The 18,213-nt window shown below is 45.0% G+C and overlaps 1 protein-coding gene across 1 annotated transcript in view; it reads right to left on the reverse strand.

Moving 5' to 3' along the window:
- The window catches only part of USP24 (ubiquitin specific peptidase 24), a 4,679,666-nt gene that overhangs the window by 1,635,333 nt on the left and 3,026,120 nt on the right, over window positions 1-18,213 (reverse strand). The window lies entirely within an intron of this gene.

An 18,213-nucleotide genomic window follows, 5' to 3' on the forward strand; every position in this document is an offset into this window, starting at 1 on the left:
CCGGGTGGTTTCATTTTTATTTGCTCTATAAATAACAGAAAGGTTCCTTTAATATAATTTGATTTATTAAGGAATCCTTCATAGGTGTGTACTAGGCTAATGGCCCTGGAGCCTTTACAAGCCTAGCCCATAGGATTACCCTGGCATCGTGCCACCCGACCTTAGTTCCCAGTGCCTCTGTTGAGTAGAGCCACTGGAGTGATCCCCGGGGTGAATTTTCTATTTCCCATCCACTCATCAAGATTGCTCTTGAAGAGGGCCATTGAGGTGCTCTGCTTGACATGTATGGGAAGTCTATTCCAGAGCATGGACAGTCTCCGGGTTATGAACCTGTCCCTCCAGCATGTTCCGTTGATTGTGGCAATGAGGATGAGGTCTCTGGAGTATGTGGTGCGGAGAGATTGGGATTTCTTTAGATGCAGCATTTCTAACAGAGCTGGGTCAAACATGGCTTTGTAAGTCAAGCAGAGAATGCCTCAAGTAAAAGTTTGTATACACATTTACAGCTCCAGAACCAGAGAATAGTTGGAGTTTTTTTGAGTCTGTCCATATAGGACACGTGTTTAAGGCCTAGGATCCTCTTTGTGAGGTACTTTTGTGGTCTCTCCCGTTGTTGCAGGGGGTTCCTATTACATTATCAAACTTCCAGAAGGTCTACCACCAGATGTTCGAACTTGGAAGATCGAAATGTGATAACATCGAAACATCAGAACAGCAAATTTTTTCCCAGGGAAAAAAATTTGCTGTTCTGAAAAACATACAACACAAGCACACCAAAAACCTTATAAACCTACACTAAACCTTACATACACAACTATCTACGTGCTAACCTTAACCCAAACCCTAAAGTCAGTCACTATGGCACACTTACTTTACCCGCACCCTAACCCTAAAGTCAGTCACTATTGCACACTTACCTTACCCGCACCCTAATACTAAAGTCTGCCACTATCGCACACTTACCTTAACCCGTTCAGTAACTTTCACACCACAGTGGAGGAAATGTCGAAGCCACAGAAACGACCAACCAAATTCGTTACCTTCAACATTTTCAACTTTCGAACTTCCAAGTTTGAACTTCTGGTGTTCGACCTTCTGGAAGTTTGATTAGGTAACAGGAACCCTGTTGCAGGTGTCTAGTGAGGAACATGCCAAATGGGGCATTGTACTCTATGACTGGCCTAATGAGGGAAGAGTAGAGGGAGACAATGACCTTTTTTCTTGGATGCAAAAAGTACAGTTTTGTACCTACCATAAATGTAGATGTTCGAAGATCCACATTGCTGCAGTCCTAACACTTGGGTAGTCCGCTGTCCCAGTCGGCCCGAATACCAAAGTATAAGGCTGACGTCGGTCAAGGCGCATTTGTCTGACATCAGGACGTCAGGGTACAAATGCGCATGACCGACGTCATATCCTCAGTCTTTTCTTGCCCCAGATGTCAGAAGACCCTAAAAAGATAAGGCCAAAACCAAAAAACACCAAACACTCCTGTACCTAATATATATACAATATATACAAATTTACAAAATAGAACCCCACCCACACAACCACCCCTAAACACAGAGGGGAAGGAGGGAGGAAATTGGACTGCAGCAATGTGGATCTTCGAACATCTACATTTATGGTAGGTACAAAACTGTACTATGTTCTTCATCCCACATTGCTGCAGTCCTAACACTTGGGTAGAATCCCAAAGCAGAGGTAAGGAGGATGGCTAAACTATAATGAAGCAGGAGCTGCCAAAATGCCCTGCAACACAGCAGTGGCAAAACCAGCCCTGGATTTAGAATAGAGAGGAAGGTGGTAATGCTTGGAGAAAGTATGCACCGAACTCCAAGTAGCTGCCTCCAAAATATCCTCAGTTGCCACCCCTTAGAAATGCTGTTGAAGTGGCAGTAGCCCTAGTGGAATGAGGCCTAATCCCAGCTGGAATCTCCTTGCCATGATGGGAATAACAGAATGCAATGCAAAACCCAATCCACTTAGATATAGTTTGTTTTGACACAGGCTTGTCCTGAGAACTCAAAGCAAAAGAAACAAACAACTGCTGAGACTGCCTAAAATCCCTAGTCCTGCTTAAATAATAACGCAACTGCCTGTGTACATCTAAAGTGTGCAAAATCTTTTCCTCCCTATTTTGGGGATCTGCATAAAAAGTAGGCAAATGAATAGTTTGGTTTAAAGCCACACTAGAAACCACCTTAGGCATAAAGGAAGGATTAGTACGTAATGATACCCTATCCTTATGGAAAATCAAAAAAGGCTCAACCGCCATAAGGGCCTGCAATTCAGAAACCCTTCTTGCAGAAGTAATGGCCAACAAAAAAGCAGTCTTCCATGACAAGAATTTCAATTCAGCAGTAGCCGCAGGCTCAAAAGGTTGTAGAGTAAGTTTCTCCAACACAAAATTGAGATCCCAAGCAGGAGTAGGAGCTCTACGTGGGGGTCTTATATTCTTTGCCCCTCTAAGAAATTGCTTGAACAAAGGATGAGAAAACAATGGTGGGTCACAATCATAGTGAGCTGAAATTGCTGCAGCATGAATCTTAATGGAAGAGAAAGACAAACCTTTGTCCAATAACTCAGTAAGATATTGAAGAGCCACACTCAAATTAGGCTCAGAAACATCCAAATCCTTTGTTGCACTCCAAAATAAAAATCTCTTCCATTTTTCTGCATACACTTTACGTGTACTAGGTCTTCTGGCTTCCATAATCACATTCAAAACTTGTTGAGGAAGTTGAGACCTGCTGTGGTTCAAAACAGAATATGCCAGGCTGTTAGATGAAGAGAGTGAAGCTTGACATTGAGTAGATGACCGTCCCTCTGAGACAAAAGGTGTGGAATCAAAGGTAAAGGCCATGGAGGCTTCCTTACCAGATTCCTCAGTAATGGGTACCAGTGTTGCCGAGGCCAATCTGGAGCTATCAAAATCATCCTTGGCTTGTCTTGTCTGACCTTTAGGAGTACCTTTGGGAGGAGAGGCAGAGGTGGAAAGGCATACACATGAAGATTTTCCCAACTGAACGAAAGAGCATCCACTTTCCAAGCTGTGTGATGAAACCTTTTCGTGCAAAACTTCGGCAGCTGGTGGTTTAGTGGAGAAGCGAACAGATCTATGTCTGGAGTTCCCCATGACACTGTCAATTTTCGAAATACATGAAGATCCAGTTTCCACTCGTGGGGATCCATGATTTGCCTGCTTAACACATCTGCTAAGGAGTTCTGTGCTCCTGGCAGAAACCTTGCCTGAAGATTTAACTGCAAGCTGAGCGCAGTCTCCCACAAAATCATTGCTTGCCTGCATAGAGGATAAGAATGTGTTCCCCCTTGCTTGTTGATGTACCACATGACAGTTGTGTTGTCTGTTAGAATCAACACCTGCCCTGGAAGAAGTAACTCCTTGAAAGCCATTAATGCAAACTGGACTGCTAACATCTCCTTCATGTTGATATGTAGATGCTGTAGTCTGGCAGGCCACTTGTCTTGTATCCACTTTCCATTCAGATGAGCTCCCCAAGCTATGTTTGAGGCATCTGTCGTTAGAATCTGACTCGCCTCTGGCCGGGTCACAGAGAGTCCCTTGTTTAGGTGACATTCCTGAGCCCACCACAAAAATTCCTTTTGAATGCAAGGTATTATTGGAATGACAGTGTCCAAATCCTGGCAGTGCTGTGTCCATACATTTTTTAGATACCATTGCAGCTTCCTCATATGCAGTTTGGCATTGGGAAGCACCAGAATACAAGATGCCATGAACCCTAAGGCTTGAAGGACTGTCCTTGCAGTCAGCCCGGACTGAAGAGATAGTTGATGAAAGTAAAGGGAAAGATTCTTTTGTTTGTCCGGGGTTAAAAAGGCCATCTGGGCTGCTGTATTCAGTCTCACACCCAGAAAGCACATGTCTTGAGAGGGTACTAGACTGGACTTTATTTCGTTCACAGAATACCCCAGGCATCTTAGCACTGCTATCACATATTCCAGATGCTGAAGAAGCTCGTCCCTTTCTTGAGCCAGAATCAGACAGTCGTCCAAGTAAGGATAGATTTGTATTCCTTTTAGCCTGAAGAAAGCTATGACTGGAGCCAGAACTTTTGTGAATACTCTGGGTGCAGTAGATAAGCCAAAGGGCAATGCAGAGAACTGATAATGGGAATTCCCAGCTCGCAAACGCACGTACTTCCTGCAACTGAGTCTGATAGGCACATGAAGGTAAGCCTCCTTGAGATCTAAAGTTACCATCCAGTGATCTTTGCCCAGCAGAGGTAAAAGCTGTTGTAACGTTAACATTTTGAACTTGGGAATGTCCAGATAAGTGTTGAGGATAGACAAATCCAAAATTGGTCTCCACGTGTTCCCCTTTTTGGTACTAGGAACAGGCGAGAATAAAATCCTAGGCCCCTTTCTGGCACAGGAACCGGCTGAATGGCCCCTATCTGGAGTAACAGAGAAATTTGCTTGTGAGCCTCTTTTCTTTGTATAGGAGGAATGTCTGGCATGCCTTTGAAAGGAGGCAAGGTATGGAAATAAAACCTGTAACCGTGGTGAACGATATCCAATACCCATCTGTCTTGGGTAATAACACTCCAATTTTCTTTGAAAAGTGCCAGCCTTCCTCCCAAAGGTGCTGCCAGACGAGAAGGCTCTGGCAGCTGAAAAGGCAAGTCATTGGGTCTGCTTACGAAAGGACTGACCCCTGCCCTCACCAGAAGACTGGGCAGGCGAACTGCCTGTTCTAGGCCTAAAAGAACCTTGAGCTCTGCCCCTACCACATCTAGATCTACCCCTAGACTGAGAATCATAAGAAGGATAAGTCCACCCCTTAGTAGGCCAATTTCTACTAAACTTTGGAGGCTGAACCTGCAAAAATCTTTAACAGTCTGCATAGACTTAGCCTTGTCCTCCATTTTCTTTAAAACTGCTTCCACAGGCACCAAATAACACATCAGATTGTAAAGGAGCATCTAAAATCCTTGTCTTTACATGTTCAGCTAAATTCTGATCCCTCAGCCAGGCGTGCCTGCGAAGAACAGAACCAGTGGCTGCCACCCTCGAAGAGGCCTGTACAGCATCAAAACCACATTGCAAGGAATGCTTACCCACCTGTTCAGAAACATGAACTAAATCCTGCAACTCTTTACACTCAATACCTTCCGCCAGAGCATCTACCTTAGACTTCAATTGTGAAAGGAGATAATTTTGGTATTTCAACATGTGAAACTGGCAATTCAAAGCCCTCATGGCTAAAGTGGAAGAATTATACACCTTCTTTCCCCATCTATCCAAAGCCCTTGCCTCTTTATCAGAAGGAACAGGATTTTTAACAACAGAAGCCTTAACACCTTTAGGGCCCTGAGAAACAGTTTCTGGGTCTGCCCTAGGGCTCTTAAAAAGATACTTATGAGCTTCAGGCACCCTATAATACCTATCCGGTTTAACTGGGGCAGGAGGCAAAGAATCAGGGTTCAGGGAAGCCTCTGCAAAACATCCTCTACCACATCCAGAACAGGAGGTATAGCTAAAGGCCTATGCTGGGGTAGAAACAAAATTCCCTAAGCCTTTTCCTGGAATCAGAGAAATCTTGACCTTCCCATTTAAAATGCTCCCTCATGGAATGAAGAGTCTCTGAAAAGAAAAATCCTCAGGAGGAGAAGCCGAAGGTGTAGAGTCATCTACATCAGAATCAGAATAAGGAGGATACTCCTGCAAGTCTTCAGCGAAGACTCAGAAGCCTCCAAACACTGCTCAAAACTCTCAAGCTCAGGTTCCACCCTAGGCCTCTTATCAGGGGGGGGCATAGAACCTCTAATCATAGTAATCAAATCTTCTGCCATTTTAAGCATATGTTTCTTAGGCAGAGACCCTGAAGAACTAGGGGAGACTCCCACTGAAGTTAACCCTGGCCTGCCTCTAGAAGAAGCCTTGGAAACAGAAGGAGGGCCTAACCACCTTAGGAAGGGAGGGAGAACAGCTACCTGAGAAGCCCCTTCAGCCTGGCCTACCTCCTGAGAGGACACATCTTGTAACAGTAAAGTCTCTCCCTGAGAATCCAAAGGAACTTCTGGTAGAACCACCGGCTCCACCGAGCCCTCTAAAGAACCGACGTCTGGGACAGACGGTTCTTCCACCCTAGGCTTCGCTGCTTTGTCCTTGCGCTTTTAGATTTAGGCGGCCGGAGCATCCGACGGCATGTTGTAATTACAACGCTTCCCAAAAACTAACCTGGCACAATCTAATCTTCTCTTAATAGTGCGTTTGTTAAATCTAGCACAAGAGCGACAGCCAACAACGTCGTGCTCAGGCCCTAAGCAAGGTATACACAAGGTATGGTAATCTCTATGAGGTATCTGTTTCCCACAAGAAATACAGTTATTCACTTTTTCTGACATCCGGTTAAATACTGAGGCAAGAAAAACAAAATATTCCCAACGGGTACTTAGCCAACTTTGATTCGGTCTGAAACTCCGACTTCAGAAAATTTCAGAACGCCAACCTGCACTCGCAATACTGCTTCTGCATCGGACCATGCGGCAAAAAAGACTGAGGATATGACGTCGGTCATGCGCATTTGTACCCTGACGTCCTGATGTCAGACAAATGCGCCTTGACCGACGTCAGCCTTATACTTTGGTATTCGGGCCGACTGGGACAGCGGACTACCCAAGTGTTAGGACTGCAGCAATGTGGGATGAAGAACATCCCTTAGTAATGAGATGTGCCACATAGAAGGACTTTCTAGCCACAGTGGCAATGTGGTGGTCAAAAGAGAGGTTGCCATCAACCTGTGTTCCCAGATCTCTTATAATGCCTTCTGTGTTCATTGGACTACCATCAATGTGGTAATTCAAGGGAACCAGGTTTTTCTAAAGGGGGATGAAGGCACATTTTTGGACATTGAGCTTAAGGCCATGGTTGACCCCAGTTGTTGGTCTCAGTGAGGCCTTTCTGTAGCATGTCAACATCACTCGGGGAGTTAATAATAGCTCCCAACTTACAATCGTCTGCGAACATCGTCAGCCAGAGTCCCTTCGTGTTGGCCTGGACTTCAGAGAAGTAGATACCAAACAGGAGAAAACGTAGGACTGAACCCTGTGGGACTCCACTCGTGACTGGTATGTAGTCTGACTTGGAGTCAGCTACTTTCACACTGTGGATTCTATCTGTGAGCCAGTTTGCAACCCACCTAGTGATATAGGGGTTGATCCCTAGCTTAGTGAGTTTTTCTATGATTCCTGAGTGGGGAATGGTATCAAAGGCCTTGGCCAGATCAAGGTAGGCAGTATGAACCACCTTTCCTTCATCCACAACTCTGGTGACTGACTCAAAAAAGTTGACCAAGTGGAGCAGGCATGATCTACCCTTCACAAAACCAAACTGTGTAGGATCCAGAGTTTGGAGATTCCCTATACCCTTGTTTATTAGGTCCATGATGATGCGTTCCATAGCTTTGCATATCAGACTCGTCAGGCTAATGGGGCGATAATTCTCAGGGTCTGTAGTCGTTTCTCCTTTGTGTAGAGAGAGTAGCAGTGCGCCATTTGGTAGGGACAAACCTGAGGTGAGGCTGTGATTGAACAGGGCACACAGGTGAGGTTGCCAGCTCACTCTGTAGTTCATGTAGAACACATCCAGGGATATTGTCAGGTCCCATAGAAGCTGTATTCTTGGCCTTGGACAGTGCTGTTTTAACCTGTGCAGCAGTAATACTGGGTGCCTGGCAATCTACTGGTATTGTGATAGGTCCTTTGGGGGGAGAGAGGGGTAAAAAGTTGGCACTGAATCTGTCCACCAGTATACTGGCAATATCTCTTATACCATTGTGCAGTAGTTCACAGCAAATCTGGGTATTGCCGAGGAGATTCTTTACTTAACTGTAGAACACCTTGTGGTTGTCTTTACTATCTGCTGCAATTCTGTTTTCATAGCTGCTTTAGAGGATTTGATGAAAGATCTCAACTTTTTGTGGAGGCTGATAAGGGAGTTTTTCCAGTCTTGGGACTTTACCTAATTCTGCATCAGTTTCCTCCTCCTGTTGTAGAGTTTGTTTATGGCAGGGGACCACCAGATTGGCTTCCTTTTTTTGGAGGAGAGTGTCTTGGTTCTATTGGGTATGGTGAGATCCATGCATTTGTGTACTTGTTCGTATAGTGCACTGGTGTACGATTATGTGGTCATGCAACCATTCTCCATTTGCATGGGTGCCATGAAGTTAGACACCTCTGTTTTTAGGAGCCCAAAGTTAGCTTTGGAAAAGTTTTTCATGGTGGCTACCTTTGCGTGGGGTGGGGGGTGGGGTGGGAAAGATGTGAATTTCTGAGATGATTAGTTTGTGGTCGGATCCAACAAGTGAGGAGTTGACTATTGGTGTAGATCAATGGTCGCCCATGTTAGTAATGACCAGGTCAAGGATGTTGCTACCTCTAGTGGGGGTAAGAATGAACTGGTCCAGGGCATTGGAATTAATGAATTCCAGGAAACATTGGGCAAGTGTATTGGTACATGAGTAGTTTTCCCGGTTAATGGAGAGGTAGTTGAAGTCACCCAGTATGATAGTGTTAGGTTGGACCCTAATATTCTCCAGGGTGCTTAGGAACGTGCAGTGCGAGTCTTGGGACATGGTTGGGGACCTATAGCAGGCTACAACCTGAATCAGTGTCTTACCCAATGTTAGCTGCACCTGAAGCATCTTAGATGCACTATGTTGGGCTACCAGCCTAGACGTGTGTGCATCCTTCATGAATATGGAAACATCACCGCCTTTGGAGCTTTGGTTCAAGTTCTGGGGCCAAAAGGTGTGGAATGAGTTACAGTCTGGTAGTGCAGGGGTGCTTTCTGCTGCCTTGAACCAGGTCTCTGTTACAGTTCCCAGTAAAACTTAAGAGCTCATTTTCAAGATGGCAAAATACTGTCTGTCAGCACTGTAAATTGTATAACGATTGAATGCTTAACTACTATTTAGCTTGACAAAATTTCCTTTTAATTTCATTTTTTCAGAGTTTCTCCTGGCTGTTTATCCTTAATGTTTGGGCACTTGGCTCCTAGGACTTTGAGTTATTCCTTAAACATTTGAGCACAATTTGATAAAGTATGTCCCCCAATATGTCTGCTGAGAATTATTTTAGTTTCTAATTTTCCATCTCCTGGCTTCAACTGACTCTATTTGCCATCTGTTCTTGACTTTAAGCCTCCATCAGTGGATTTTCAGCACTATGAACCTACTGGGACTCCCATTTTTGAATTCAATTCCTCTCTGAGGAAGTGTGTGGGACTCATGACAAGGCTGCTGAGAAGGTAAAATAAACCAGGCAGATTAAACAGCAAATGAAAGGAACACAGGATAGGGCAAGAAAACAATATCTGAAACAGTTTAGTGTGTTTCAAAGGTGAAGAGGGGATGGATTTAATGAAATATATGAAAACCAAGATAAAAGAATGGAATGGATCTTCAAAAGGTTTTTTGGGATTGGCATTTGCTGTCTGCCACTATCAGACATTGAAGTTAAGTATACTGACAGAGCTTCTGATACCTTGTAGAAGGTGTATCAGTGACTGGGGCAACCTATACTTGTTGAACAAGAATATCTGTACTTTCTGGAAGCAACAGAAGAAGGTTACGCAGAGAAAACTGAAGTACAAACCATAATTCCTTTCCACCTCAAAGAGGTTCTGGATGGTATGGTATTGACTTTTGATCATTCAGATGATGCTATCTGGGACAAAACACAAATTCCGTAGAGACTAGCCTAATCACAGGTAGAACAAAATGATAAATAGACTGACATATAGCCATATTTCTAGAAGGAGAGAATAAACTCGAGTGACCTGATCCAAAGTGATGAGACATTTTTTAATGAATGTACTCTCTAGGAAAAGGAGCCAGGAGATCCTGGGGGTTCCAACCTGAATGTATGAACTGGGAAATAAGAAGAATATATGTACAGTAAAGTTGAGGTTACTGGAAGAAAAAGTCAGCATATCAGGGTGAAAGCCTAATTTGGCCTATTTACTCAGTAAGTTATTGTATTAATATTTTTTAAACTCTGCTGCATCCTGACCATAAGCCCCATCCCATATAACTGGAAAGTACAGTTGTGTAAGATTTTACCATAACGGTTGATGTCCTTCTCTTCACTGTTGCAGTATTCCTTACAATAGGGATCCCCTGTCAAGGGTGGCCCAAGGTCTGGCCAGTACACCAAAGTTTTTAGGTTGCCTTAAGGTATGCCACGTCACACACATGCTCCCTGTGTATAGCAAAACACATAAAGGTGACGTTTGGAAGTAAAATCTTCAGAACAGAGAGCTCCAGTAGGAATGCCAGTCCAAGGAAAAAAAAGAGGTAACTAGTACATTTAGAAGAGAAAAGAACCAGGAGGAGGAGGAGGAGGGAGTGAATACTGCAACAGTGAAGAGAGAGACCTTATCATTATGCTAAGATCTTACACAACTGTACTATGTCCTTCCATTTCACTCTTGCAGTAGTGCAAAAGCTCATGAAGACAGGGAGGAGGAAGGACCAGCAGAGCTCTCCAGAAACCCATGAAGTAAGAAAAGTTGTGTAAAATCTTACCATAACCATAGATGTCCCTCTCTTCCATGTTGCAGTATTCTGCGCATGGGTTTACACTTCAGTCTTGCTTATGTACGGCCAGTATCCAAAAGCTTTCAGTCCCTCTGTGGTATGCGAGACGTCTGATGTGGACAAGAGTTCGTGGGCCATAAAGGTAATGTCGGCATGCACCAGCCCTCAGAACAGTAGCCTCAGTGGGCACCAGTCCTGTAAGGGCAATGCCATATCATTGCCATCCAGAAAGGGAAGTAATTAGCTGACAAGAGGGGAAGGAGGGTGGGAAGGAATACTGCAATACGGAAGAGAAGGACATCTATGGTTATGATAAGATTTTACACAACTTTTCTATGCCCTTCTATTCAAAGAACCAGGAGGAGGAGGGAGTGAATACTACAACAGTGAAGAGAAAGACATTATCATTATGCTAAGATCTTACACAACTGTACTATGTCCTTCCATTTCACTCTTGCAGTAGTGCAAAAGCTCATGAAGACAGGGAGGAGGAAGGACCAGCAGAGCTCTCCAGGAACCCATGAAGTAAGAAAAGTTGTGTAAAAATCTTACCATAACCATAGATGTCCTTCTCTTCCATTTTGCAGTATTCTGCATATGGGTGAGTGTCAAAGCTCACTGAGGTTGAGGTGGTGGTCTAGAGGCAGACTCCAGGAATCCATGAAGGACAGCCTTTGCGAACCCTGCCCTGGATCTGGAGATGATGTCCAATTTGTACTGCTTGGTGAAGGTGTGGACTAAGGACCAGGTGGAAGCTTCCAGGACAGAAGAGGTATCCAGACCCTTGAAGAAGGCTCTTGAAGATGCCACTGCTCTTGTGGAATGAGTTGTAACTGTACCTTGCAGGGACTTACCATGGAATTGGTAGCAAAAGGTAATGGATTTGGAGATCCAAATAGAAATAGTCTGCTTGGTCATCGCCTTCCCTAGAGCTCTGGGGTAAAAGGATACAAAAAGCTGGTCCTCCTGTCTGATAGACTTGGTGTTGTGGAGGTAGAATCTGATTTGCCTGTGAACATCCAGGGAATACAGCACTCTCATTGTCTCCTTGTGGGTTTGGGGAAAAAAAAGGGCAACTGTATGGCCTGATTGAGGGACTAGTCACTGACTACCTTGGGCATGAAGGACGGGTTTGTCCTGAGGGTGACCCTGTCCTTGTGGAAAACTAGGAAGGGAGGAGTAGCCATAAGGGCTTGGAGTTCAGACACTCTCCTGGCTGAGGTTAGGGCTACTAATAGAACAGTTTCCAAGTACAGTGCTTTAATGAGTCTTTGTCTGCTGGCCTAAAGGGAGGTACTGTAAGCTTCTCTAGCATGTAGTTGAGGTCCTAGGGTGGGGGAATGAGTTTCCTAGGGGCCTAAGGTGCAATACCCTTTTGAGGAAGAGTTTGCAAGGGAGTCTGGATACTAATGGGGGAACCAGAGGCAGGCAAGCTGAAATAGTAGACAGATGGGCTTTGATGGATGAGTAAGCCAGTCAAGTCTGCAGTAGTTAACACAAATAAGACATCTATAGAGGGGGTTCCCTTAGAAGTGGATCCAATTGTCTTTTATGACACCAAATAGTGAATTGTTTCCACTTGGAGAGAGATGATTTTCTAGTGTTTGGTTTTCTGGTCTCCTGCAGGACACTGAGCACGTCCTCCGCATAAAGGTGTCCAAAATGGATCAGAATCCTATCAGCCACAGGGTAAGGTGCAGAATCTGCCACTGTGGATGGATTACTGACCCACTGTTCTGTGTGAGAAGGTCCACTTGGGGGGGGGGGTAGTTTGTGGTGATGGCCCTTGGACAAGTGTAGGAGTAAAGGAAACCAGTGCTATCTGGGCCAGTAAGGAGTCACTAGCAAGATTTTTGGGTTGTCCTGTTGAATTTTCAGCAGGACCTTCTGAATGAGTGGGAAGGGGGCGAATACACATAGATATTTCCCCTTCCATTAAACTGAGAATACATCTGTTGCCAGTACCTGTGGTTTGGGTGTCCTAGTGCAAAAGCCAGGAAGTTGTCTGTTGATGGTGGAGGCAAACAGGTCTGTTTCAGGAATACTCCACTTGTGGTCCAGATCCAGGAAGACATCTCTGTGCAGCATCCATTCGTGGTTGCCTGCGCTGATTCTGGTCAAATAATCTGTTTGTTGTGGAGAGAGAGAATGTAGGTCACCTGCAGGGAGATTCCCTGTGAAGTAGCCAATTCCCAGACTAAAAGGGTTAGCCTGCAGAGCAGGTAAGACTTGGTCCCCTCCCTGCTTGTTGATATATCACAGAACGTTGGTGTTGTCTGTGTATACCAGAAGTGTCCCCTGTTGTAAGAAAGGTTGGAATGCCTGGAGGGCTAGGAGGATTGCCCTCATCTCTTTGGCATTGATTTGCTCTGATTTGAGGTGATTTGGCCACAGGCCCTGCACCTGTCTATGTCCGAGGGTGGCTCCCCATCCTAGGTCTGAGGCATCTGTGTGCATGACTTGAGTAGGCTGCAAAGGCTGGAGAGGGAGGCCTGTGTTGCGCTTTACCTGAGCCAACCACCATACGTATTTCCTTTTTTAAGCAGGGTAGAAGGGGCACAATGTGATCCAGAGGCTGGTTGTGTTGCTTCCAGATTGAGCGGAGGTACCACTGCAGCTTCATGTGTAGCCTTGCAAAAGGCAGCATGGGTATGGTAATTGTCATGTAGCACATTAGCTTGAGGTACTGCCTTGCAGTCAACTCCGTAGAGTGAAGTACCAGGAGAAGATGTTCTGTCAAGGAGCTCACTTTTGGAGGGGGTAGGTATGCCTCCATGAGATCTGAGTGGATCCTGCAACTGAGGAACATAATGTCCTGTGTTGGTTGAAAATGGGATTTTGGAAAGTTTATCTGAAATCCCAGTGACTGTAGTTGGGTCACCACAAAATGGATGTGCGCTTGCAGTATTTCTTGGCTGGCAGCCTGGATCAGCATGTCATCCAGGTAGGGGAATATCTAAATTCCCTTTATCCTGCAGTAAGCCACCACAGGTGCCAAGCATATGGTAAAGACTCTGGGTACGGTGGAAAGTCCAAAGGGCAAGTCAGAGAACTGCAAGTGAGAAGTGCCCACCAAGAATCTTAAATATTTCCTGTGGGAGGGCCTGATTGGGATGTGGAGATCAGCATTCTTTATATCTAATGTAGTCAGGAATCCTTGTGGAATAATAAGCGGAAAAAGGGCTGGCAGGGTTAGCATTTTGAAGGTAGGGACTTTTAGAAAGAGGATGAGATAGAAGAGGTCTAGAATAGGTCTCCATGATCCATCCTTCCTAGGGACCAGGAAGAGCCTTGAATAGAAAGCTCTTCCTTCTGCAGAGGAAGGGACGGTCTCTACAGTATTCTGATCTAATAGTGTCTCTGCACTACTGGTTGTAACAGGTGCAGCTGCTGAGTAGGTGGTCTAGTTATGCCCCGCCACATGGGAGGGGAGATCCAGGACATGAAGTAACCGTTCTGAAGGATGGACAGGACACATTCATCTGAGGTGAGAAGGGTCCAAAGAGGGAGACAGTGAGAGAGGCGGACAGACAGAGGTACAGGAGGAGGGAGGGGGCAAGACTGGCAGGTAGTCAGATGCTACCTGCCCTGTCTTGAAAGGGAGTCCTCTGACTAGAGGGAGGGGTTGCTCTGGGTGGAGGAGGATGCTTCCTAGTGGGCGTACGAGGCCATGAAGGAGGAGCAGATTGGGATCACTTCCTAATAAACAGAGTTTTGAAAGGTTAGTTTCTATGAAACTTGGGAATTGGTGAGACCAGTAAATGTTTAAGGTCCTGCATTTCTTTACCTTTCTGTTGTAAAGATTTAGGGAGGTCTGCCACCTTAGAGTCAAAAAGTGCAGCATTGTCCAGAGGGGCATCAGTGAGTTTTGCCCTGAAATCATCTGGCAGGGGTTGTAAGCAAAGCCAGGACTAACTGTGCAAGACAGATGCTAACGCTGCTGACCTGGCAGAGGATTCAGAAACATCATAACTACACTTGATAAAGTGTCTAGTGAACTGGGATGAGAGAGCCAGGAGAGAGGACAGAGCTGCTTTGGCAGGGGAGTCTGGAATATCTGCCAGCTGTCTGCTAGCAGATTGTAAGAGAGACTATGTATACTTGGCCATGTGGTAGTTTGTGGCTCTAAAAGCCAAGATAGCAGAAGTATAAATATTTTTGCCCAACCTTTCCATTGTCTTGCTGTCTTTATCAGCTGGGAGGATGGTGGTAGTGGGCAGGGGTTTGGTAGCTTTGTCACTGGCAACAGATATAGTGGCAGGATCAGCTGGTGGGCACTTGATCAGATGTTTAGCAGTGTCAGGTACTTTGTAAAGCCTGTCAGATCTGCAGGGGGCAGCGAGTCCAGGTTCAAAGATGCAGAAGAAAAGGTATCTAGAAAGGCAGGCAGGATGGGGGGAGCAGCAGATGGGCTAGGGGTTTCCATTTGAATGAGGTCGTAGTACCTCTTTTGTACCTCAGACATTTGAGGATTCCCGTTGATTGTTTCTGTGAAGGTCAAGTCTTCAGTTGGGGAATCAGGGTCCAGTGACTCTCTGAAAGAACCTCCTCTTGCCTAGAAGCTGGATCAGTAGGCAAAGGCCTACGGCTCAGGACAGGAGGAGAAGTGGAGGCAGTAACAACTGTGGTAGCCCTCAGTGCCATGAAAGCACTGAAGGCGCTTTGGCTGAAAGCCTACCCACCAGGCATACTTTCTGTAGAGGGAGAAACGAGTTTCCTCTTTTCCCTTCTTTTAAGGGGGGTCTGTGGATGTCTGTCTAGAAACCAGAGACTGCAAGGGATCGGAAGGCTCAGATGGCTCCTCAGTAAATGCAGGCCCCCCCCAAGCGTCGGTTAGCGGTGCCAGAATAGCTTTTGCAGACATGCTCTCGCCCAAGGATGGTACAGCGTCCTTACAGGTACCCGCGACCTCCGAAGTGGCAGATCCGGAACCCGATCCTGGCACCAGTCCTATGTCAACCACAGGCTGGGGATCGTCCAGAAGAGGCTCAGCAGCAGACGAAGGCTGCAAGGTCCTGACCTTCTTTTTAGGTGGTTCTGAGGAGGTGTCCGAAGAGCCTTTCATCCGAAGCATTAGCTGCTTCAGACGCTGGTTTTCAAGGTACAGATTTAGTGCGTGCAAATGACTATGCAAAGATTTCGGTATGAATGCCTGGCAGATCGGGCAGACCTTATGGCTGCGCAACCGTCCTAAACAAAAAAGGCACTTGTCATGGGTGTCCTTCTGAGGAATCTGGCGACCGCCCTGACACTTACCCTTTCTGGATGACTTGAACAAGCAATATTTAAAATATGAAGGACTGAAAAGGTCCCCAATGGGGTACTTATCTGAAAAAACGAATCTGACATAAGTGGTAACAGGAACACCTGGCGTATGAATGATGGCTGAAAAGTTCTGAGGCCTGATGAATGCGGTCACCTTTATGGCCCACAAACTGTCATCCATGTCAGACGTCTCACACAACACAGGGGGGCCTGAAAGCTTTTGGATACTAGCCATACATACGTGAGACTGAAGGGTAAACTCACATGCAGAATACTGCAACATGGGAATAGGACATCGGCCCTACCAAAGCCAAATCTAGCTCTGGGTATCACATCCAACTTACAGTGCTTGGTAAATGCATGCACAGAAGTCCAGGCAGGTGCATCAAGATATTATTATTGTTATTATTATTATTAACATTATCATTATTACTGATATTTGTTAACCGGGAAAGTCCACTGGACTTGAGACCCATTTTCAGTGGAAGCCCGGGGTGAAAAGCTCCAAGTTGCATGAAAATCATTACATGAATTTTTAAGGAAAGAATTACTTATAAAGCAAGTGAAATAATACAGAAAACTATCTAAGCACACATTTGTAAAAAGGCACAATACAGTAACAAAGGAACATTAACATGTAGATAAATTATACAGTCATGTTAAATGACTCTGACATGGAAGGCATAACAAAAGGAAATTACTTTAGAAATCCAAGAAGAAATAGTTTGTTTGGAAACAGCCAAACCTAAGGACGTAGGATTAAAGGAAACAAAAACTGATCAGATTTAACAAAAGTCTTAAGTCTTATAAAAATAAAATTTGAGTTGACTGTGCACATCCAATGTGCAGCACCTTCGAAGCAGCAGATTGCGGAGAAGGGAAAATGAATAGCCTGATTAAGAAAGAACTCATTGCTCACCTTGGACATAAAAGAAGGATTAGTATGAAGGGACAGTCTGTCTTTCTGGAAAACTTAAAAAAGGACAAGCTATAAGGGCTTGAAGCTGAGGCACCCATCTGGCAGAAGTAAGGGTTAACAAATGTACAGTCTTTCAAGAACAATGCTGTACGGAAGTTGGAGTTGCAGGCTCAAAAGAAGCATGGGTCAATTTTTCTAAAACAAAATTAAGATCTCAGGGAGGAGTTGGTTGTTTCCTGAGAGGTCTAATATGAAGGATGCCTTTAAAAAACTGTTCAGCCGCAAATCTAGGCACTAAAAGAGGTAATAAAGGCAGACAAGATAAAATAGCTTATAAGTGGGCTTTAACAGAAGAATAAGCCAACCCAGCATTGAGCAGATCACACAGATGAGACAGAAAGTACAGTTGTGTACACTTACCATAAATGTAGATGTTCGAGTGTATTCACTGTTGCAGTCATTACATTTGGGTAATCTGCTGGCAGGTTGCCCTCAGTCAGCCTGATTAACAAAGTCTTGGGTCCTGCATCGGTTGCTGTCCCTTCTTCCATGACATCAGGACGTCAGTGGTATAAACCATGCAGCCGACGCCATTACATCAGTTTTTCTTGCCCCAGATGTCAGGTGCCCCCCTAATGGGAAGCAATTAAATCTATAAAAATACAAGGTTATACCTCCAATAAAAAAGCAAATACACCAAAAAGCTTTTAAGCATAGTAAAGAAGAGTAGAGATATAGCCAAAAGAAGTCAGGGGGCTGGAGGAAGGGTTACCAGGACTGCAAAAGTGAATACACTAGAACATCTACATTTATGGTAAGTGTACACAACTGTACTATGTTTTTCATGTTTCACTGTTGCAGTCATTACATTTGGGTAGATTCCCAAAGCTAAGGATGGGAGGAGGAACTCAGATAGCATTAGGACCAGCTATTAGGCCCTGCAAGACTGCAGTGGCAAAGCCAGCTCTGGACTTGAAGAAAATTGGCAAATGGTAATGCTTGGTGTAAGTATGTACAGAACTCCAGGTAGCAGCATCTAGGATGTCCCTGGTAGCGCCTCCTCTGTGAAAGGCTGTAGAGGTAGATGCAGCCCTGTTTGAGTAGGGTCTGATACCCTGTGGGATAGGTTTTCCATGGTGATTATAGCAGAAATGAATGCAATGGCCTATCCATTTAGAAATGATTTGCTTTGAAATAGCCTTCCCCTCTGTCTCTGCAGCGAATACCACCAGTAGTTCAGATTTTGTTAGAGATTTTGTCCTGTATAAGTAGAATCTAAGTTGTCTGTGTACATCCAATGAATGCAGGATCCGCTCACCCTTGTTCTTTGGATTGGGGAAGAAAGTTGGCAGATGAATGGTCTGATTAAGAGCCACAGTGGATACCACCTTAGGCATGAAAGATGGATTGGTCCCGAGAGCCACCCTGTCCGGATAAAAAATAA

Source organism: Protopterus annectens, chromosome 10.part0 (genome assembly GCF_019279795.1).
Source record: "Protopterus annectens isolate FY-2018-M chromosome 10.part0, PAN1.0, whole genome shotgun sequence".
In the NCBI taxonomy this organism is placed as follows: domain Eukaryota; kingdom Metazoa; phylum Chordata; order Ceratodontiformes; family Protopteridae; genus Protopterus; species Protopterus annectens.